This window comes from Fundulus heteroclitus, chromosome 7 (assembly GCF_011125445.2).
Source record: "Fundulus heteroclitus isolate FHET01 chromosome 7, MU-UCD_Fhet_4.1, whole genome shotgun sequence".
NCBI lineage: Eukaryota > Metazoa > Chordata > Actinopteri > Cyprinodontiformes > Fundulidae > Fundulus > Fundulus heteroclitus.
Genome location: NC_046367.1, coordinates 21,940,169 through 21,964,880, shown reverse-complemented (window position 1 = coordinate 21,964,880; position 24,712 = coordinate 21,940,169). Strand labels below are relative to the sequence as shown.

Below are 24,712 nucleotides of genomic sequence, written 5' to 3'. Positions count from 1 at the left end.
CAAGCAGAGATAAAGTTAACTGATAAGAAAGTCTGGATTCTATTGATTACAATCTGTTATTCATTATTCTTACAACCTTTGGCTTAAGTGCAGTTGTCTTTGATCTATCCATCCATACATACATACACACACACACACACACACATACATATATATATATATATATATATATATATATATATATATATATATATATATATATATATATATATATATATATATATATATATATATAATTTCACAATCTGGGGAGCAGGCTCAGCGGAGGAAGGGAAGTGTGGAGGTGCCGATGCTGATTTCCTGTGGTTGAGACGGCCAATGCTGCTTGCAGCTTTAATTCTTCTTCAAATGTTAACTACAGATCAACTGATTTGAATCCTTCAGACATATTTTTGGTTAGAATATGAGACTGACCAGTACAGAAGCCTTGAAGGGCAGGTAATCTAAGGTTAATTTAAGGTTAATTTTCTAAATTTTACTAAATTATCTTTTTCTCTGGGATTTAGAATTTATCTGTAAGTAAAAAGTTATTTTATTATAAATATGCTTTTTCCATCTGTAAACTTTTGTTTCCTGAAAGGCAGGGGTAGAAAATTAATCTAGTGTTGTACAAAATCTGACAAACTGCTATTCAATCAAGGCTTTTTGACTGTAAAAAATTTGCATCTTTTCTGAAGCAAGGATATTGTTGGTCTTGCCTTGAAATGCAAGTGAGAAAAAAAAATCTTTGTGGAGTAAACCTCAAAGGCCTTTGCTGACACTTGTTTAGACGGAAAATTAGATGGAAAATCAAAAGGCTGCTTTCCAGGAACCAATGTGCCATGTTCTAAATGAGGTTGTTTTAAAGTGAAATAAAAAAAAAAAACAATAAAGGCCCAGAACGTGAGTATAAGTTGGTCATGCTATGTTGTTTTCACATCAAGCATGTGTATTCAAACGCAATACAGAGTTGACTGCAATGTGATTGAGAATATTTTTAGGACAAATGACAATTATTTGTACCTTGCAAATGCCTTTAAACTTGCTTGCAGTACCTGTTTCTCATAACTTGTCACAATAAATTAGAAAGGGGCATTGTGATTTGTTAGTCAGTGATGGCTGGATGCTTACATGTTAAAGTTAATAGCATTTTTAATGTGGCTTCTGAGAGATAGTCCTCCCCAATAGGTGCAATGTTTAAATCACTGTCCTGAAACAAGCACTATGTAGGAATCTGGCAATGTAGCTACCTCAATTTCACACTGACACTTATGAAAACGACTGCCTTTGAGTTATGTTGCATTTTGATGGAGGAGAATGACCTGCAGGCGCCAAATAACATTGTGGAAGTCAAGAGGCCGTACCTCACCATTGGCACAAAATACTTGATTTACTTTACACTTAACAGTGGCACAACACAAAGAAAAAGAGACAACATATCTTAAAATAAAGCAAACGGTGATAAAACATGTTTAGCTGCTGATCAAAAAAACATGTGACAAACATACTTTGAAGAATTTAATCTGTTTACCGATTTAACTCAGTGTCTATTGTTTTGTTAACATTGTTGCAAAACAAGTGATGTCTTATTTAATGTCTTATTTAATATACTTTTCTAAGATTTTTTATGTCATTGAGCAAGCTGTGGTGGAGAAAAATGCACAACTCAGATTAATTGGAACAAAGAGTTTAAAAAAATTGCTAAAGTATATTTTAGCAACCTGCATTTAATCTCAGCTGTTACCTTACAATTAAATTATTTGGTATATAAGATAACTAAGACCTAGGAACACAAACCTAATTACTATTATATTCATAAAAAATCATACTCAGAAATCAACCTTTAAAAAATATTTTGCAGATCCCACCCATCCTGGTCAGAGACTGTTGAAATTTATACCTTCAGGGAACCACTACAGAGCACTAATGGCAAAAACGAACTGACACAGAGGCAGTTTCTTTCCCCAGGCCATCTCTCTGTTGAACTTAATGAACACCTCACAACCAGAGTAGTCAGACACTGCAAGAACAATTAAGGCTTTTTGCACTATTACAATCTGCCTTCCTCTTTTACTTAGTTATTTATTTAAAAAATACTACTATTCTCCAGTTTGTTATGCTGTCTTTACCCCTTCAAGTATACTTTTTACATAATGTGAGTTGTTGTTTGTGCGTTGATTATGATGTGTATGATAGAAACACCAAAGTCAAATTCCTTGTTTGTGCACACAAACCTGCCGATTAAAGTTGTTTCTGATTTATTTGTCATTGCAATGTTTGTATATTCCACTTAAATTTGTCCTCTGTATTTAACCCATTCCTTAGGGAGCAGTGGGGGTTCAGGGCCTTGCTGAGGGACCCAGAGTGGCAGTGTATGGGATTTGAACTAATGAACTTATAACCTTCCTAGAACGCAAGACCCCTGCTCTAACCACTATGCCAACGCTCTCCTTAAAGATGTGCTCTCACACGGGGCATGTTTTTAAGGGGAGAAAATTGCGATAATTGTTGTCACTAAGTAAAATCATACAACAACAACGCAGAGAGAAAAATGTTTATAGTAACAATGAAATGTCCTAAAATATCTAATAAAATCAAGAAAACATTCAATACCATAAAATCAACTTAATGGACAGGTTTTAAATTTCAAAAAAAGATGTGGAGATAACAAAGTGGAGGAAGGCAGGAGATGAAGCTGGAGAGATCACTGGGAGCTGTCCAGAAATTGTATCCATGCTGGAACTGCTGTATGTCCTCCTGCATAAAACAATAAAGAAGGTAATTTAATATGCACTGCTCGAGTTTAGGTTTATAGGAACAATCCTAATTAAAATGGATTTATTCGTTTCAAGAAAGATCGAAACTGCTTTGATTGATTGTTAACAGACATTTTATTAAAATATTGTTTTCAGTGCTTCAGTTCTATAATACTAAATTACTTATGGTCTGAAAGGTCAAATTAATCATATTGAGAATTACACAGAGGTTATGGTGAAAACCAAAAAGGCAAAACTTTAATAAACACAATACATTGTGATGAGTGCAGCTCTAGTTAATCATGGCACACTTAGAATGTCCATTAAAGTTGGAGGCTAAGGCTGCGTCATTTTAATGCACACCCAGTTCACAGTTGCACGACAATGGAGTTCAGTAACATTAGACAGTGCAATATAATTCTGTCCATGACGATGAACTCAGGAGTAGTTTTTATATCCAGCTACCTGTAATTTTCATTCGGACAGCCTTATACTGTGTCTGACATATACCACCTACATACAGGTTAAGTTAAAACTGCCGCTAAGGCCTGCATTAGGATGGGCTCCTGTTAATGGACCCTTGTATCTCCAAAAGTAAATTTAAATGTAGGGTCATTTTTAAAGGACTAACTCTGTATATGGTGTTTTAAAGTCAGATTTCTCATCTAATAACATCTAAAAAGATCTTGTAGCACCAGACTTATAATAATATTAACAAAATATAACTTTCTGCACTCACCTTCACTGTAGCTGGTTGCGCCAACCCTTTGTGGACATAAAAGGTATTACAAAAATACACACTTGGAAAAATTAGGTGAAACTCAGGGCTTAAGACAAAAAAATTCCTCTTTGAATAAGAAACTAAGACATTCTATGCAATGTGTTGGTTGACAGAAAAAAGACTTAAAAATAGAATTTATTTTTCTCCCACTCTGTTGGTTGACGTTTTTCCCGATGAGCATTTATTCAGCTGTTGTCACAAAGTATAAATAATAAAAAAATATATACATATAAATTAATATAGGAGTCCTGGTATGTTTTGTTTGTTTATTTGCTGGAGATTTACTCTTCCGTCTAATTTATCATGACAAGTTATGATAAGCATGTACTGAAAGCAAGTTTTAAGGCATTTGCAAGTTGTGGTCTTGGTCCCAAAACTTTGCATTCAGGGTGGGCTTTTGTCACCACTGTAGTTAATTTTATAATGCACATGCATAACCTAAATACGCAAATACTCTACCTTGGACTATACATATTGTATTGGCCACAACAAAAAACGGTTGTATTTGGACTCTCTTCTATGGATGCACCTTTAAACAGATAATATCTATATTTTCAGTTAGCCACTAATGTTTTGGCTGTACATTTGATAGAATACACAAAGTAAAACATTTTGTATGGACATTTTATTGAATCGACTAGTAAGGACATTTATTAAAACTTAAACAAGGCCTTGTACACACGTAGCCGGGAATTTATAAGAACAGATATCTCCCTCTTTTCGTTTTTTAGAATAATACCATACATACAGGATCATTTTAGCAAAGTTTTCATCCACACAAACCCGTAAATTCACCAGTGACCGTTGTTTTAAATATGCTTAACACAGAGCGTGCAGTGTACAAAAGCTAAAACCTATGTCAGCCAGTCACAGTCCTTCAAAATAAAGCGATGTTGAACAGCATTGTGTAAAACAGCTGATCTCCCAGCGCTTTTTCTCCTTTGCACCTCAATGTATTGGAGCAGCCGGGGGTTGTAAAAACAAATGAACAAAAAGCATGTGAACCAACTGTAATGTGGTTCAAACGCTTTCATGTATGCCTTTACTTTGAAGGTGAAAACAGGAAATTACCAGAAATGCTGTAGGTTAGTGAATTACTTTAACTACATCAACTTGATCTACTTTAACATAGTTCAGGCACATATTGTTATCAGTCAAACATAACAAGAATGTAGAAATCAGCATCTCTCTGACAGCATTTATCTTTACTTCACTGTACCCTAAAACACCTTGTCATGTACACACAACTGAGTTTTTAGAAATCTCCACGTTGGCCAAAGTTTTCAGAATCATTTGTTTATATTACTTCTGTATATTTATAGATTTTATTCAATTTTACTTTATTTTATTGTATTCTTATTTCTGTCTGCACCATCATCACCAAGTCAAATTCCTTGTATGTGCAAACCTGCTTGGCGATTAAACTTGATTCTGATTCTGATTCTGATAGAGATGTGAAACATTGTTTATGTGTGAATGAAAGGCATAACCGCAAGAAATGTATCTGTTTTCCAAGATATTCAGCTACCTGTGGACTAGGCCTAAGTCTTATGATGAAAATATGGCGGGCAATCATGAAAAAGAAACACCAATGACATTTCCCCTATGGGCAACAGAGGCTGAACGTCTACTCTAACACTACACATTATTCTGGACAAGAAGCATAAAAAAACATACTTTTGCTAGAAACAGCATTTTAGAGAATTTCATCAGTCTGATGACCACCAGGTCATCAGCTGTCTGTTATGCACACTTCTAAATATCCTTGTAAACACTCAAACAGCTCTCTTTTCACTTCAATCTTTTCGTCAGTGAGCTCACTTTCCCCAAATTTGCATTTAAATTGAAATCAGAGCGAGTTATTCCTTAAATCCTTGAGTGTCCACATTACGAGATGACCTCTCCACTCCACAGTGTCCTCCCACACACATCTACAAGAACAGAACAATCTTTTCCTGGATACCACTCTGTGCTTGACACCTCCTCTTCCACCCCCACAAATGGGGATTTACATAGACATTCACAGACATTGAGGCACATTTAAACATACTGCACATACCAGATCATATTCACAACGTAATGTCGAAAGAGGACAGGTTACAATCTGTTACTGTGAGAAACACAATACCTCCCATCAATTGTGAACTAACTGGTATCTTAGTGATGACTGCATACCATGGATAGTGGCTGCTGTCTATGGACACACTTCCTTAATGTCCAGTTGATTTTGTAGACAGGTAAAACGAACTACTGGTGAGAGAAACATATACTACATTTCTTCAGTATTGTTAATGCAAACACAGCAGTCATGTAAAGAGGTGTGTGCACACCCAAACATATGAATAAATGATAAAAAATGCCAATATAAAACAGGAGATCAATGAATTATCGTGAAATCTGGTGTCTCATTAGTCCAGTGTAGCAACACAATTCAGGATTGATTGTCAGTCTTTTGGTCAGATGGAAGCTATTGATTTTTCAGGGGAGCTTTTTTGTTTACGAGTGTTTACCGACTGGAATTTGTTGATGATCCTTGAGAGAACCAACGCATTCAGGAGGTAGTATACGTAATCTTACTAACTGCCATCTTTCTGACAGCACATGGTATGAAAAACCATCAATTCCCATAGTGGACAACAGAAAGAATATCTGCCGAATACTCAACTTAAAACTAACTTCACTGAGTGAATAAAACCAGACATTTGGAGGGAAAGAGAATGACTATCCAATCTAACTGGTTTAAGGGTGGTGTTGGACATATCACCATGCTTGTTATCCAATCCTGCCCCATTTCACATTTTGCACCTTTTCAAAAAAAGACACATCGGCTTACTTTAATGTGAACTTAGCCCAGCCCTTTATTGTCACATTATAGACACTGTAAAACAATGGGAACATATACAGCTGAAGGTTGGAGAGTATGAAGCTGTTATCTAGTATCTAGTATCTTCAGTATAAAATATAAAAGGCTTAACAGATACAAGATTGTACTTAATAGTTTAACATTTACCATAGATGTATTATGACACAATTTATGAAACTTGTATGATATATACAGGTAAACAAAGAGCATGTGCAATGTATTTTTGGCATTCGATTTGAGAAGGTGGTCATGAATACTCTATGTAAACCAGTTAATTCTGAACAAAATTATTCCATACTTATCACAGATTCCTTAAAACATAGTTTGGATTTGTGAAACATAGAACCTATATGAAAAATTAAACATGAGAAATGCCAGGCACAGAAAAGAAAACAGATTACCTCAAACAAAAACCTTTGAAAAGGCCTTCAGAAAGTCTTTGAAATACTGGAAGAAAATTTGTCCTTTAGGAGAACATAAGAACGACTCAAGACATTTGCAGAGTCATACTGACTGTGGGAGTAATCTTTAAAGTTTGGATTCATTTGGACTGACTCAGTAAGTCCTGACATCAGTAAGATTAGGGTGTTTAAAAACATCTGTTTCTGCCTCCTCAGGTGGTCTGAAATCTACCACAGTGCATAGTTACGTAACACAACGAGGCCTAGATGTGTATTACCACACTGCTAACTCATGGCAGACTGTGTAATCCGTATGTGACTGGCACATCGCATCCCACCTCTGCCTGTCTACTGTATCCAGCAGTTCAGACCTGAAGGCCTTCTGAACAGCATTAACACGAACTGGCTCCCTTCTCTTATCTTACCACGCAGTCCTCCTAATCCCCTGAACCACTGTGATTTTTACAACATCAGGTCTGTCAAGGTTTTGTACATCTAAGATATAGCTAAACAGTACAGTACCTTTTGTAGCGCTTTTTGACATTACAACGACAAATGTATGTTCATTTTATTGGAATTTTGTGACATAGACCAATGCATAGTTTTAGGAAGAAAATGGATGCTTATCTTTCAGTTTTCGTTTTTATAAATAATAATCTCAAAAGTGTGGTGTGCATTTGAATTCTGCCCCAATTAGTGTGATACCCCTAAATAAAATCCAATGCAGTCACAGAGCTTCAGACATCCACCGTTTGAGGTGGATGTCTGTCAACATTCAACACCCAACAAATCTGGCTTTTATGGAACAGTGTGACTCTTCCATAAAAGCCCTGAAGAAAGCCATCATGACATAATCTACAATATCTTCTGTTTGCAGTTTGCCACAGGCCATGTGGGGGATAAAGCTAACGTGGAAGAAGTTGCTCTTTTTAGATGGCTATGGGTGACAGAAAACTAGCAGTGCACATCAGCCTGAACTACTCCAACCCCATAGTGCAGCAGAATGGGGGCAGCATCATGTTTTGGGGGTGATTTGCTTCAGCAGAGACGGGGAAGCTGAGCACAGATGATGCAATGACGACTGGAGCTAAATCCTGAAGCAAAACCTTTGAGAAGAAGCAAAAAACTTTAGACCAGGGCAGAATTTTACTGACCTGCAGAACTATGACCCTGAATACAGGCCTCAAGTTATTTTGTGTTGGTCTATCACATAAAATTCAAATAAAATACCATTAAGTTAATATGGTAATAAACGTATTTATGTGCCATGCTGTTGGAGTGGATATTTTTATTGGCTCAACTCCCTCACAAGATGATGTACATTAATCTTTGGATTAGAGGGGACACCTGGAGATACTACATACACATTTTTTGAGTCATAGCTAGTTTGGCCTCAGCACAATCAATGGACAGGGTATGAAGTAGAGTCTCAGAACAAGCAGGTATCTTGTTAAAATCCCAATTGATGCCTCTCTGGGTGGAGTTGTTGGTGTTCTTGGCACGGAAATCTGGGCTTTCTACAAGGCACTCCACATTCCTACTATTGTTCAAAGGTCACATGGTAATTCAAAGCTGGCCTTTTGTGCATGATCTCTGTGGTAAAACCCCCTGAACACAGATTATCTGCACTAAACCGAGTGGAGACTGATTCCTCAGCCTTATTCTCCACACTTCCCTTACTACTATGTCTGTCTATTGCAAGTAGAGTACCTTTTAACTCTACTTGTAATAGTGGTGTACATACATACTTGTATGTATGTACACCACAATCAATGTGGTCAAGGTGTATTCTGCAGTGTGACACTTCTTTATGGTATGGCACTATGTTGTTCAAACCCCTTGAACTACATTGAACTCTGAGGTATTATCATAGCAAAATGTCAAATGATTTAAGGTGGGATGAATAGTTTGAATTTGTGTATTCTCTTAGTGTGCATAGGACTGAAGCTGAAAAATTGCTGTTGCTATCATGGAAACAATTGAAACTTTTTACAAGAAAAAATTGCTTTCATGCGAAAAAATAAATGAAGAGAGTCTCACTAATAATCATACATGTATATTCCTTCAATTATATCATTGACAGTGTCAATATCTGAATTGGTTTCCACGCATGGCTTTACGATTTTCTAAGAGCAAGCGCTGGAAATAAATAATTTCCACTTTACAGGCTAAATTACTTGGTAAACTTTAAGAATTGTCTTGATTAACGTCTCAAATGCCCATAAATGAGGCTCTTATATTAGAACAAGCCAATTTTAGGTGGTAACTTTTGCTGACCTGTATTTTAATTCACAATAAAACATATAAAAATAAAGTAGCTAAGCCCATCACACCCTTGGGACACATGAGTAAACCAAAACAAGCGCAATGTGAACAGGCAGTGTTGCTTCCAGCTTCTCAATGTGTGGAATGTCCATTCTATTTGGTAATCTTTACAGCTTGTAAGCACGGTCCTTCTGGTGTGTATTTCAGGGTTAAGAGATGTGAGCCCATTTATTTTTGGTGGGGAAAAAAAAGACATCTTGGCCATTAAATACATCTAACCAGCTTCTTAACAACCAACTACTGATCATCCTGCACACTTGACAGCTCTCACTTTTGCACTGATTGGTTGGACATAGCGATATGGCAAACCAGTGTTACATTTCAGGTCATTAATGTTTAATATTAGACAACTACATTTAATTGTTTTGTGTTTCCTTTTTCCATGTTTGAATAACTTGATTATTATTGATTTGGTTTTATACATTTCTCTCATCAATTTACATTGTAAAAGTTAATGTTTTCCTATTTTCTTCAAACACAGGCCAATAGTGGACACGTAATGCTCCAAAGGTTTTGCACATAATCCACATAAAGCATCATGTGTTACTGGAATAAGATAGATACCTTAAGTTTATGTAACAAAATGCCAATGCTAGAGGTCACAATCTGAGTATGTTGTACTCAATACCAATTCAAGCCACTAGAGATGGACTTCCAGTCCAATATTTAGCTGAACCTAATGCCACAAATCCCTTGAAAACTATGTAAATTCACACTGCAGTAAGTTAATAGCCCACTAAATGTCATCAGTATCTCATGATATACATTAGCATAGTACTTTGTCCCAATTAAATCAATTGTTTTTACAACAGCAGTTATTTTATCCTGATAGAAGAATGCAGCTTCTGCAGGCCAGCCTTTCGTTTCTAAACATACCCTGGACTTGATCCATAAAGCTAGTGTCTTCAATAAACTTATGTTTTGCTCCTGTTCAACAGTCAAGCAGTTTGGTAAAGCGCAAGGATAATGATAGTATGTTTACTATCATATCAAAAACTGCCAGTTTTTGTGTGAGGACAGACCTTTCCAGTAAAAGTTGTTCACCGGTGTTTAGGCTGCTCTCTGCACTTGAAACTGCAGTTACTTTTACTGCCAACGTTATTAACAAGCATGACAAATGTTGAAATTGTTTGTGAAAAGTCATTCATAGGGTTGACAAAAAACTTTAAAAGCCTTTTATTCAGTCCTCTTCCTTTTGTTATTTTTTTGCTGAGAAACTGCAGCAACACGGCTTGTTGTGTGACAGACAATAGAATCACAGACAGGAAACCAACAACATTTCACAATCTGTTGGGCTTTAAATATAGTTAGATAATTTTGGTTCTTATGTTTCTTATGTTTGTCACTTGTATCACCTCTCATTCACACCTACTCCATCATTTATGCCTACACCGTTCCGTCACAAATAAAAGCCATTTTAGTCAATAAGGTATTTCCCAAAGGCTCTGCGTCACAAAGGCATGACTGAGAACCGTCCCCCATCGTCCATCAGAAATACGGATCTAGTCTATTTTTGATGGATAATAGAGCAAAACGTATCAGTTCTAAAAACCAGATGAGCCAGGCGGGAAGTCGAACGTGTAAAAGTGATCTGGTATATTACAGTCTTCTGGTCTTTGACTGCTATTTCCCATTTGGTTATTCACTCACTTGTGTAGCATTTAGCAATTGAACTCCCCATGAAGAAAATATTCCTTGGTTCAGTTATGTCATGTAAGGTCCATACCCTGCTGTTTCTGGACTGTTCCTGGCTAATATGTTATATTAATTAAAATTATTTTCTTCCACAATGTAAGGAAGAGGTTTGTATGCATCTTTTTGTGTCCTCACAGTAAAAAAATCATTTGGTTTTCCCCTGACTTTCATGTGACTGAAATACAGTCTTTGCAATATGGCAGCAAAACATTTCTTTCATGTTGAGCGGCACTTTGTGTTTGCTAAACAGATTGTCACTTTGTGATAAAAAGCGGTTTGAACATCACATTTCAGATGCCATAAAAAGAAAAAGAAAATCAAAAGGGCAGTTTCAGGCAATGTAATGGTGAGGATCAGTATGAGGTCAGAGTAGATAATTGAGCTGTTAAAATTGCTGTAAAATCAAAAGGGCATAGCCTGGGCTTCGACAGAGTAAACAGTATGAAGAGACATGACATCAAAAGCAGAAAATATTGCAAAAGGGCTGTTTAGTGTACATGCTAACCTATTTTGTCCAAATATATACTCAAATAAACCTTTACACATGACTTAAACAAAAATGTCATGTTTGAATATCAACATTAGATGTTTGATGGAATTTCTGTGAATTAATTGTAGAGTTTGCATCTCACTGAAAGCAACCACCAATTCACATATAGTTTACTGCTTATTATTCAGTCTCTTGCCCTGTTTTGGGTGTTTTTTACTATTCCAAACTGCCTTGTCTTGCAGAGTCATACTGACTGTGGGTTTCATGTGTATATGCTTGGTTCAGCAGATTGTTTACTTCTCCCTTTTCCGAAAAGAGTTGGTAATGTACAACTCACATGGTCCAATGAGACAAACTGCTGTATATGCAAAGTGATAGCAAAGGATTTTAAAATAAGGTTAAAGACAAAGTCACAGATTAGATCAGCCAGATATTATTGTAGCATTTTCATGGTACCATATTTTTCAGACCATAAGGTGCACCGGATAATAAGGCGCACAGTGAATTAATGTGTCTTTGTGCGTCTTTGTCCACATATAAGGCACACCGGATTATAAGGCACATTAAAAATTCTTCATGGATAGATGGATGGATGGATGGCCAAAATAAACGTAACTTTTATATTGAATTAACTTAATAGGTTTATTGTTGCTAGCGCATACTCTTGACGTGGGCTGCCTAAAGTTCTCCCACATATTTGGCATACAGTGCACAAACTGTGAGCTTGGTGAACTTCGCTCTGACTCTCAACGGACATTTTACCCTTCATAGTAGAGCGTATTATTGCCTAAATTTCTTGTGGCAAATTCCTACAATTCCCATGCTTTCTGCCAGTGGGAAGACGTGGCGGAACGGATGGTAAAATGTATGATTAGCTATCTGAGCGCCTAAAGCCATTTCCTTTCCAGCAGTCTCTCACTGCACACCTGTCAGTGAGAACAGAGAGGGACTGTGATATTGCGCTTCCCTGCTTGGAAAAGCTCAGTGTATTAAGCTTGGTGTCACACATAAAACTTCTTGCCTTTATAGTTTATAGTGTGACACATATCTGTAAGCGCAGAGTTCACACAGAGTCCGCCTTGACTATGCCTCGAGTAAGCGTGGATCTCCATGGAGTAAACTATGCCCGAGTATGTAGGGGCCTTTACATAAATGCACTTATAGTTTTGACATTACAGTCAGGCAGTCTTGTAGACAGCTCAGGGGTCCAATAAAGTAGTGACACCGTGTACCATAATGCTCTGAATTGATTGAGTGGAGTGGCATACTTACACATCTTAACAGATTTTTCAGTGCATTTTACCACCTAAAATGGGTCAGTAAGCACAACTCTAAGCATATATGAGGCGCACTGGATTATAAGGCCCACAATCAATTTTTTAGAAGAATTAAGGATTTTAAGTGCAAAAATCTGGTATCTAAAGCAACCACTTCTGTAAAATCAAAACCAGATTTTCTGCACTGAAAAAGGTTTTATAGTAGTATTGCTTATAGGGGCTAGTCATGTATTTTGACCATAAAAATGTTGCACCGGGCACGAGTATAAATAAACATTGTTGCTCCATCTGGCAGCAGTACTGCAGAACTAGTCCATTCTGCATCTATTTATAAGTTCAGAGATCCAAGCTCCTTGGCTTTGATCCCATGCTGGTCCATCGTTGTTTTTCCCAAAGCAGTCGTGTAAACGAGTGTGACAGCTAATGACACAGCAGGTTTTTAAAATGTTTTTTACTTTTTAAAACAGGAAAACAGAAACGATTGTGTATGAAGGCCATATGAACAAGCAGAAGTCAGTTTCCCAATGCCCTGGTATCCCACAATGCAGTGCAAATGTGACATCACCCTTTCAAGCCCCATACAGTACAGGTCATGTGGTCTTGCTGTGGTAAATATGACCAAACGTGCTTTGTTTACTAACAAACAGAGCTAAACCAAAGTGTAAAACACTGAACAAAATATAAGCCAACAGGGCACAACAATTTAATTGTTAAATCTTGCATCTGTATGCAACCAGAGATCTACATGACTGAGCCCCTTTAAATGAAATGCATCTCCTTGAAATTGGTGATTAAGGCCTGTGTTGATTCAGAAAAAGGAAAATTGCAATAGATGGCTCTAAGAGCACCTAAGATGTGCTGCTTTCCATTAGTGGACACACACATGCACAGACACACACACACTTAGAAAAAGCTAAAGTATACAAGACATTTTAACCTATTTCACAAATTTGTGTTTGATACATAACAACTCTATTTATTTTTGAGTCATAGTTTTCTCTCTCTCTCTCTCTCTCTGTATATATATATATATATATATATATATATATATATATATATATATATATATATATATATATATATATATATATATATATACATATATATATATGATTATTATTATTATCCCCTTGGGAGTAAGCCAAGTTGTTGGGGAGAGAACAATGTTAGTCAAGCTAGCCAAGCTCAACCACTTCTCACCCACTGCATTGACTTAGCAGCTCCTTCTGTGGCTGATTCAGACACCCTGAGAGTTGGAGGGAACACTACTGCACGTATTTCATCCCCACCACTGTTCAATTCTACTTTATAATCATGCAATAACCTCTATATTTGCAAATACCCACAATCATTGGCGCTCTAGCACAATCACCTCCACTGAGAGTGTAAATATCTATAATTCATTGTATTAACAAGTAGGTGGATTACACAATATTCTGCTATATTATAGGTATGTGAAAAAAATTAAAAATAATATATATATATATATATATATATATATATATATATATATATATACACACACACGTAAGGTTAGGGTTATGTACATGTGTGCAGGTGTGTGTGTGTGTGTGTATAAATATATATTTTGTTTTTAATTTGATTTGATTTATTCATATTTATATATCACTGCTTCTTTTCATATATTTATTTATTCCGAATTTCTTAACTATTTGCTGTTTCTGATGCCCTCAGAAGAATTGGCACCCTAATTGCTGAGCCATAAATGGAGGGTATATATAACTGTGTCTAAATGAAATATTTGTGTTATTTGTTTATTGTATACTGTGGTTAGCCTATTTCCAGAGCTCAACAAATTGTAAAACCCAAGTGGTTTTCCAAGTTGCAACCTGAACACTGCTAGGAGTGACATCATTCTGAGATCCGAGTTGTGACGTAATCGCTGCACTACATACAGTCCATGAATCTGAGCGTAAGCACTGTGACTGTTCCCGGGACATAAACATGCTGGCCACAAATCATTGCAACTTGGCAGTGACACAGGTCTATGGCTGTAAACGCTCCTTCAACATTCATTCAGTATTCTAAAGAGCTGACACCAAGAAATGGCATCATCGCTGTTGAAGGTTTCATCAACATCATGATTAACATACATACTGTATACTGACAAATCAGACAACTAGTTTCACAAATAGAACCATTAAATCAATGAATCCTTCAAATACCATCGGTGCACAGTAATCACTTGTTTTGTACGTGTTTGCTTGTGTGTATGCACCTGCTTTATCCATTGACGTTTTCGGAGTGTGAGTGAGGATAATGAGACTGATGCTCTGAAGAATGAAGGAGAGGCAGAGACACGTACGGAGACCAGGAGGGAGGGAGAGAGTGAAATGAAGGGTTAGCTCTCACAGAATGCACAATGGAGCAAGCAATGAGACAGGAATGTCAATAGACCCTGTCAGTAGTGCTTGGAATATCAAAACATGGACCCAGTATAAAGACACAGTAGGACAGTATCAGCCTTGTGGTGATGGTGGCTTTGGTGTTTGTAGGTGTATGTCTCAGCGGTGTGTTAGTATGTAACAGCTAGTGTCTGCAGGTCAAAAGCTACAAACACCACCAAAACCATTTCCACACACACACAAACTGTAGCACTGACTGTGTCATATAACTCAGTGTTTATGGTGACAAATGCACACACATAAACATGTGCATGTGCGGTGCTTGAATAATGACTGAGTAAGGGAGACAGATGGTGACTCACATACCACTTTGGATTGCCAGAACTACATTTCCCATGAGGCCACTCATAATGCCTGCTGTCAGAGGCAATGCTCTTCCTGTTTTTCTGTGATTGGAGTGAAGCCTTTAGGGAGAGGGTCAGGTGCCTGAGGAAAAAAAGGTGACTAGCGATTATACGTCACTAGACAGACTTACGTCAGTTTGTGAATTTCACTGGGGTCTAGGATATATTTCCAACATACAATGTCGGATTCACATTTCTGTGCCTGTGTTATCATGTTTTTAATTACCTACATTTTCAACACTAATAGAATAAAATGACGTCAAATACAATCAGCCAGAGTTTGTATAATTTGAATATATTTGAGTAAATACATTAGGTTTTTCTGTATGGTAACTGGAAAATAGCTAACGTTGATCTGTTGTAAGGAAAGTGAAGTGATTGTTGTCAACATAGTCCATACATGAGTAAGTCCAGGAAGCTTTCTCAATTCAAAAATCCTGGAGTAATGTGGAGTATCAAGCTTGATACTACTGCCCAACAAATGCCTTGTAATGGCCTCTTTCTGTATATGCACACAGCTAATGTTTATGTATGCAGTGAGATTCGGTTTCAGCCATTTATTAGCTCCACTGTTTTCACTGTATACTTTGAAAAATGGCTGAGAATTGCAAGAAAGAAGCTGTCTTACAAGTTTAGGAGAAGAATAGGAAGGAAGGGCGAAAGAGAAAGATAGAAATAAGATCAGAGTGTATTTGGGAGATTCTTTCACATGATCCTCTGAGTAGCAGAAGAACAGGTAGGTTGGTCTTGCCTTTAAGGATAGGGAAACTCACATCTGTCTCACTGATCCTCAACACTGGAACGCTGTAGGGATGTGTCCTCAGCCCTGCCCTCTTTACACACGACTGCTCTGCTATCCATCCCATAAACATAGTGGTGAAGTTTATAGACTACACCACTGTGGTGGGTCTCATATCCAACAAGGATTAGACCCACTACAAAGAAGAGGTCCAAATCTGACACGATGGTGATCCACTAACCTCATCCTGAACACCAGCAAGACCAGGGAGGTAATAGTGGACTACAGGAGGTCCCAGAAGACTGAAGACGTGCCTCTCTGCATACATAAGGAGGTGGTGGAACGTGTCAACAGTATAACGGTGATTCACTTTTCTCTAACCTCTCTTGGGCTGTGAACATGTCCACAGTCCAAGTGAAGAAGGCCCAACAACGACTCGTCTTTCACAAGAAAATTAAACAGCCTGGGCTTTCTACTCAGTAGCTCATAAACTTGTATAGAGCCACAATTGAGCCTCAGCATGACAGTGTGGTATGGGAGCTGGACAACACAAGACATGAAAGATTTAGCACGAGTGGTAAGGTCACCACAGGGGATTGTAGGATGCTGTCTATAACATCTAGACACGGTTTAAGATTCCAGAGGTGCCAAAGATCCCACCCCCCCGGGTTTGTCCCACTTCAATCAGGTAAACGATTCAGGAACATTAAATAAAAAACGAACTAACCTAAACATTGCTTCTTTCCCAAAGCTTTGAGGGCCATCATCCCCAGCTGAAAATCAAATAAACCACCAGCCCAGTTCATAGTCTGTTACATGTTTACAAACATGCTGCTGGTTCTACAGGTTATTGATCTGACTGAGAATTATCTACACTGTTTCTCACATGCCAATGTCTACTGCACAATTTTAGCTTCTCGGGGAGTGTTTAGACTTTTTTTGCAAAGTGCAAAGTCTTTTAACTTAAACATTTCAATTTTACTTCAAAATGTATCTAATCCATTCATGCAATTGCACAATATTTTACATCATCATGTAAACTGACTGACCTGACTCTCGCCAGATGGATGTAGTTTCTCTCAGCTCCACACATTTTCACACATCCATCTGGAATTGCTGCCATTGGAAGGGATTTCAATACCACATAAAATGGACGAGCCAATTAGGATCGCCGGGTGGGATTTTCGTAGATGTGACGTATCAGAGAAGCAACTGTTTGGATTTAAACTACAATGGTTGCCCGCATCGAGGAAGCAAAGGTGACAAGACGTCCCCGAGTGCCCATTTTGGATGACCTGTCCCCGGCAATAGCTGTCCTGGAAATATTCCTGATTTCACTGTGTCATGATAGAGTAAAAAGGTTTGAAGCAGCAAGAGGTATTTACCCGGTCCTGCCGCTGTCCCGACGTAGTAGAATTGCTGAGCCAAGCGCGCCTTTCCTGCCCAATTGGTGTTGCAGATTGGGCAAAACAAACCAACCCCGCTACAGAGACTCTACGCCCGCTTAGCAAACTCAGAGACGTCCCAGATTTTCATTAGAAAAAATATGATCGCCCTGTAACATCAGTGCTGTCTAATCTACCAAATATTATTATTATTATTATTTAAAAGAACACCAGGGAATGACTTTGAAGGCTTTTGTTTGTTGAAACAAGGGTTTCTGTTTCGATGTTGGTTTCAATGTGAGTAGTTGAAGTAGCACGTCAGTAAAGATGACAGACAAGGATATCATATGCAAGGATTTTTGATAAGGCCCCTCCTTCTGAAATACATCTCCAGTGCAGCAATCCCAGATGGATGTGTGGAGCTCTGCGGAACAAAATCAATCTGGCGAGAGTCAGGTTATACACTCACTGCTACCATTCTTTTTGACTTGAGCATTAATTAACGTGAACATTTAATACCCATATGCACACTTTTTAACTTCTCCAAGTATATTTGTCTTATATATTCATGTAATTGCACAGTAATTTACAGTGTTCTGTAAAGTGACTGCTATCTGTCTTTTTTTACTTGAACATTTAAATCTTATCAGATGCCAAGGTCTATTTGTACACTTTTAACTTCTCAAGATGTGTTGTCGGTACATTCAACTTGAACATTAGGTGTTGATTTGTGTTTAAGTGTTATGTATAATTCTGAGCCAGTTTTACATAATGACAATAAAGACTCTTGATTCTTAACTGAATTTCAACATAACATGGAGTAAATGGAGAAGGATGTGCAGAAACCCTGAGGATATCTCTAGGCAGAAGCTTATCTAACAAGGACAGGCATACTTTAGATGTGTGTTATGTGGTCAGATGAGTCCATGTTTCAACTGGCCTTTTCCGCTGAATGAAAAAGACTGAAAATATCTTATTAGTAACAGGTCCAAAACCAGCTTCAATTATAGTTTAGAACTGTGTGGCAGAGGCATGTAACACTTAGACACAATGATGGTAATAATTACCTTTTTATTTACATATTGGCAATACATACCATTTTAATGTCCCTTTCAAAGTAAAGGTGCATGACACCAGATTATAGCAAATTTCCACCAGTAGTCCCTGTGTGGACATGTTGATATTAATTAAATGTAATTTAACAGAAACTGAATTGGTGACAAACCAATGTAGAAACAAATTCTCTATATGCTATAGATATCTAATTAATCATGATTCACATCTCACTATACCATTACTAAAATTGTGTGTTTAGGTAACATTAATGCAGAGATCGACTGTTTTCTTCAGTATTTTTTCCAGAATGTCCATTGTACTAAAAAAAATCCTCTTTCACTGGATTTCTTCTACTCTCAATAGTGTGGTTCAATACTTGCAGTACCCATATTACCAAGAAGTCTAAACCTGTATCTTACTAAAATTGGAATGGACCTCATGGAGAGGAGTTTCATACATTGACAATTGTAGTCTGCAGATTTGCTGTGACAATAGAACAGTTTGAAGACAAACCATTTTGATTTGTAAATGTAGACAAAATCTAAATGTAGACAAAAATGTAAAAGATACATTAGGTACTTAAATTATGACTCTTAAAATCAAATATGCCACATAAAGAAAGAAAAATCAAGACGTCTGGGCTGAAAATAAAATACTCAGTGAATGATAACTCCAGGCCTATAGCGTGCTATTAAAAAAACAATTCTGCTGTGAAAATGCTAACTGAGGTCAAGAACACTATGAGTAAACAGTTAGACGATGCCTCCACAAATGCAAATTCAAACTCTATTGAGCAAGGCTAAAAAAGAGGAATACATGTAGAATTTAGAAGGATGAGAGGAGAAGGTGAGGTTGTATTTGGATGAAATATCACCAGATGAACGATTCTTCCTATCTCTGTGATGAAAAGCAATTAAAAATAGCAGATCACAGTTACACTCCAGATGAAAATCCATCAGTTCCTCTAAAAAAATAGATTGTAAAAAGTACACAGACACAGATGGCTAAACTGCTCAAAGAAGAACAAATTTTTGCCCAAGTGCACACAGGTGTTCTAAGCAGTATCTGATTGAATTTGCCGCAGCCTAAGCCCGTTGAGCAGAGACCAAATAGCATCCGTAGCGTGTGTTTAGAGGCCCCTAAGGACTATTAAATCAGCCCAGAGTGGATCAGGAAATCATTGCTATAGTGACGGGGAAAAGAAGAAGCCTGATTTACGGTGTCCTTACCTCATGCTGTAAACACATTGTGTCCAGTCAGTCACACAGACACACATCTAGGTTATTTTTGCTTTTCTTCCACTTAACCATTTAACGTTGTGGGATTGGTAGTGTACCTCTGCTCAGTTCAAAGCACAGGAAGTCAGGCAAGGCTCTGCAAATGAGAGAAACAGTCTCCTGGTCCAGCTCTACTCTAGATGCTGGCCAGAAATTTCCATTACACACTGAATGCATTGTGCTCAGTATTTTACAGCCTTATTGATACTTTAAGTGACCGAGACACAGTAGTAATTTTAGTACTTTAGGAAAAGGGATACATTTTCTAAAGGTGAACATAATTATTTTTTTTTACACACCAGACATTGGCATAAATAGGATGCAATATTATGTTAATATCACTAGGTTGTAGTAATCATTGCTCCATCTTCCCCTCACTTACACTTACAAGCTGAACTAGCCTTTGTTTTTCAGTGCATGTTGAGCTTTTACCTTTGTCTTTAGATAAGATGGAGGCAAATGGAGTAACATTTGTAAAACAGTGTTTTGGATTAGAATGTTGCATATGAATAAAAAATATTGAATGCACATGCTGTAAGGGTTACCAATGTTTACTTTTACTATTTATGAATGTAAAATGAGGTTGACAGTCAGTCAGTGTCTTAATTGTAATAACAATGAACAAATGAAAAGATTTTCAGTGCAGGCACACAAACCAATCATAGACAACAAACATGATTTAATTTGAATGAACCATAAACAAGACGAAGGACAAACAAGATGAAAAAACTAAACTGTTAGCAAACAAAAAGGAATCCCTTGTTGTCACACAAAGTCAAAAGATGTTCCTTATAAGTTGTAATTCATTCCTACAGAAAAAGGAGCAAATTAAGGAGCGGATCTTTTCATGTTGCTAAGCATCTTTCCTCCCAGAGAGCATATCAGGCTTTAGATTGTTTTTTTTGTGCCGGTCAGTCTAACCTGTGCTCACAACTCAAATACCTGGGTTAATTTAATTAATGACGCTTAAAGTCCTTTCATAAAAAAGAAGTTGATTGTAATTGACACTTTTTTTAACAGTGACTGTGAAATCCAAATAACATCATTTTTTGTTCCAACAGATACATCTGACTCAACTCACTGTTGTGCATTCAAATGTTTTTAATGGTTTTTTTATATGTATATTTTATATATTCGGTCCTTTGAATGTCAGCCCAATTTGGCTTTGATATTAGGACAATAGGTTTAAGAGGTATCCAAACACTGGCATGCTCAAATTGCAAACTCTGCACACATTGAATAAATGAGTCAAAACTTCTATTCAAGTATAAGAATTTATTAACAGATATAATTTAACTTCAAGTCAAACATACTTCAAAAAGCAACTCTTCTTTACTAGTGAAACTACTTAGCAAAATTAAGATTAAAGAAATTATGACCTATGTACACACAAAAGGACAAATAAATATGGTTGAAAACCTAATCGTTATAAAAATGATTCAATGATTTTTGAAGTTCAGTGAGGAATCTTTAATTTAGGACCAAAATTCATCTTAAATAATTTGGAATGAGGTCAAATTATATTTTACTAATTTTGAACAACATTTGGCATGTTCAACCCATTCACAACGCTCATCAGAGTTAGATAAAACATGAATTGAGAAAATTATATGTCAAAGAATATATTGTTAAATTAAAATCAATAACCTTTAGGACATTTGATTTTAATTAATGTAAAAAAATATTCTGGAAATAATAGACTTGAATTAGGATAGTGGAGGGGAGCTTTAAAGGGCCTGATGGCAAAAAACCTATCAAGTACAGCCGCATCACGTCACTAACAGCAAGGCCACTTGCTTCATAGCGTCCTTTTAATTTCCACAAAATACTATCCTGCTGTGTGGTTCCTCCTTTCTAGGGCTGTCCTAAAGAGGATTAGTCCTGGGGTCTGGCACACTGCACACAAAACTGTACTTATTTGTATCCATCCACTTTTCATATTTCTCATGGCTGTGAGGCACAACATTCAGCTACTGTCCTCAACACATTCACCTCTTGCTCCAGCTGAAAATGTTTTCATGTTGAGCAGGTGAAGTAATAACACTAACATGTTTACTCTGAAGTTATATCTGCTTGGATATAACATTTGTAACATTTTCAAATATTCCCAGGTAATCATTTGTGGACATAACTTTCAAAAAAGTTTTTTCTTGCTTTATAAGGTTTGCCATTTCCTTTATATGCTGTAATATGCATTGACTGGTACTTAAAGGTAGAGTTGGCAATTTTTCCAGGAGTTTCCCCAAGTCTCTTCTTATATAACTGTGCAAGACTGTCTTACATGCTCTTCTGATCTTCAGGGGGATCGTGAGAAAGAAATATCCAAAATCCAATTTGGTCTTATTTCTTTCTACTGAAGACTACCACTTCTTCTCATAAACTTGTACACGGATTGCTTATTGCAACTCTCAGCCATGTTCAAGGTATATGGTGAGATCAACGGAACTACAATAAATGGCTAATACTAAAGTTAACCGCTAACCACACTGCTAAGTTAACTGGATACATAAACACTAGAAGTGCTTGCAGCCAGAAAGTGGAAAGAATGTGCATGCACACTGCCGTTATGTGAGCGAGTCAGAATGGGATGTGGGACAACCAATAGATAAGGTGATACCTCTGGAACTTCAGGGACTGAGGGGGTGACGCAATACTGAACTTCTGACCAATCCCTGCCCGAGAGTTTTTACAGGCCTGCACCTCTCACGGATCACGTTTTTTAACCTCCTTTTTCTGAACACATAATGCATTGACTACTGTCACGATGGAAGGACCATTTGACCCAGTATAGCAAAAAGTGTTTCTGAACAGGATTACCAGCTATGGCTTTAAGCTGTGCTCGGTGCAGAGTAAGCCACTCAGCATAGATAGAAATGGTGCCACGGCAACCAAAACCATCTTTCTTTCATTGAGTCATAAAGGGTGAAAAACATTTACATTTTAAAGAAATCTCAAATTTGTTAGATCAAAAATAATGAGCATGGCCCCAAAAGCAACTTTGCAAACCTTTCATATGAAAATAGGCTGAGGCCAGAAGTACACCAACAACAGCTTGAGTGTAATCAGGAAACAAATATAAATATCCATTTTTGAAAACAATCGATTACACTGGCATCTTTAGGTACATCTTTGCTTTTTGGAAATTCAGTTAGTTGTCCTTTCTGCAACTTTCAAATCCAAACACATTAGCAAGAGTTATTGTGAATTACCTATTACTGCCATCAGCTCACAATAAAAGGCTACACTGCAAATTATTTGGTTCTTGCCAACATAAAAAAAAGAACTTTAGAAGTGTTAGAAAATTTGTCTGGTTTTAAGAGTTATTTTTTTAAGTTAAAGCTATCGTTGTAACGTTCCTGGCACTGGGGCTGTTAATTGCTGTCACCTGTTCCGGCTCCACCTCACCAGTATAAAGGTGCCGTGCCTCTCAGCCTCCAGTGCCAGAACGTCTCGAGCCATCTCGGTGAGAACTTCCAGCCCTTCTGAATAACCTGTCTGTCCGTCTGAAGCCCGACCTGTTTTTGCCCTGTTTTTGAGCCAGCTCTGCCCTTCTTGGATTTTCCTGCCCGCCTGAGTTCTGCCTGTCAGCCTCTGGATCTCGGACTGCCCACCCGTGTTCTGACCAAATCAGCCCGTGAGTACCTGAGATTGCCTGTCCCCTAAACTGTCTCTGTTTCTGGATTCTGACCCGGACCTGGACCTGGAACCTCCTTTTGGATTTGCCCTCGGAAACCTCTGCCTTATCAATCGACCTCCCGCTATCGGACCCGGACTGGACTAGGACAAACGACCCTGGATTATCCTGCACGGACTCTGCCGCTCTCAGGGACCAGAAGTAACCCTGACAACCCCGCTCTCCACCAGGTTAGTGATCTAGCTTCAAGTCCACAGTTCTGTCTGGCTCTGCTGATCACTAACCTGTCGTCTCACCTCCAGGAGCTGCCAGCTGATGAGCGTGAGCCGCACGCTGCAAGGGCCGTGCAAACCTTTCCTTTTAATAAAACATCAAAGCGTCACTGACCTATTTTCGGGTTGTCTTTTGGGTCCATCCAAATTGACAAAGTTTTGTTTCTGCTCTCATCCATAGACATTATATATTCAACCCACTCTGTCCCTCAAGTTCCGGGGGTATTGTCATATATATTGGTTGTCCCACAGGCCAATCATTCTCACGCGCTCATGTAACAACAGTGCCTGTGTTCTTTTCTTCTGAGTTTCCACTTGCTGGCTGCGCATGTACACTTCTAGCATTTATGTATCTGGGTAGTTTAGCGCTTTGGTTAGTGTTTCATTGTAGCTCTGCTGCTCTCACTGTAGACTTTAAACATGGCTTAGAGTCACAAGAAGTGAACCATGTTCATTTTTATAAGAAGAAGAGGAGGAACTCAATAAAAAAATAAGACCAGAGTGGATTTGGGAGATTTTTTTTTTTCACGCGATCACCCAGAAGGGCAGAAGAGCAAGGTAAGATGATCTTGTGCATGCGCAGTAGTTCAAAAAGGCACTTGGGGAAACATCTGGAAGAATCGTTAAAATATGTTAAAATGTTGATTTTTTTTTTTTTTTTTTTTTAAATCTTTGATGCAGTAAAAAAATGCATAATAATCTGTTAACATTTTCAGTGCATGTCACCAATCCCGATAATTCACATATTTTATGGTTCACCAATTCTTATGCTGAATACAAGCTTTTAAAAAATTGTGCATACAAGTGAGTGTTAATGCTGCAGCGCAGAAAGCAGCAACAGGAAGTTAGAAAAATTCAACAAATAAAACTCCTTTGAAATTTCAATCTAAGCCACCTGCTTCTTTATATGTTGGCTTCTTTATATATCTCAGTCATCCAGGTCATAATCAATCAAAAAAAGGTTAAAAAAAATAAATAAATAAAACAACTGGACTACTGTACTATTCTATTC

At 37.5% G+C, this 24,712-nt stretch overlaps 1 protein-coding gene across 1 annotated transcript in view; it reads right to left on the bottom strand.

Annotated features, from left to right (window-relative positions):
- Positions 1-24,712, bottom strand: part of LOC105934886 (transmembrane protein FAM155A) — a 143,809-nt gene that overhangs the window by 52,953 nt on the left and 66,144 nt on the right. The window lies entirely within an intron of this gene.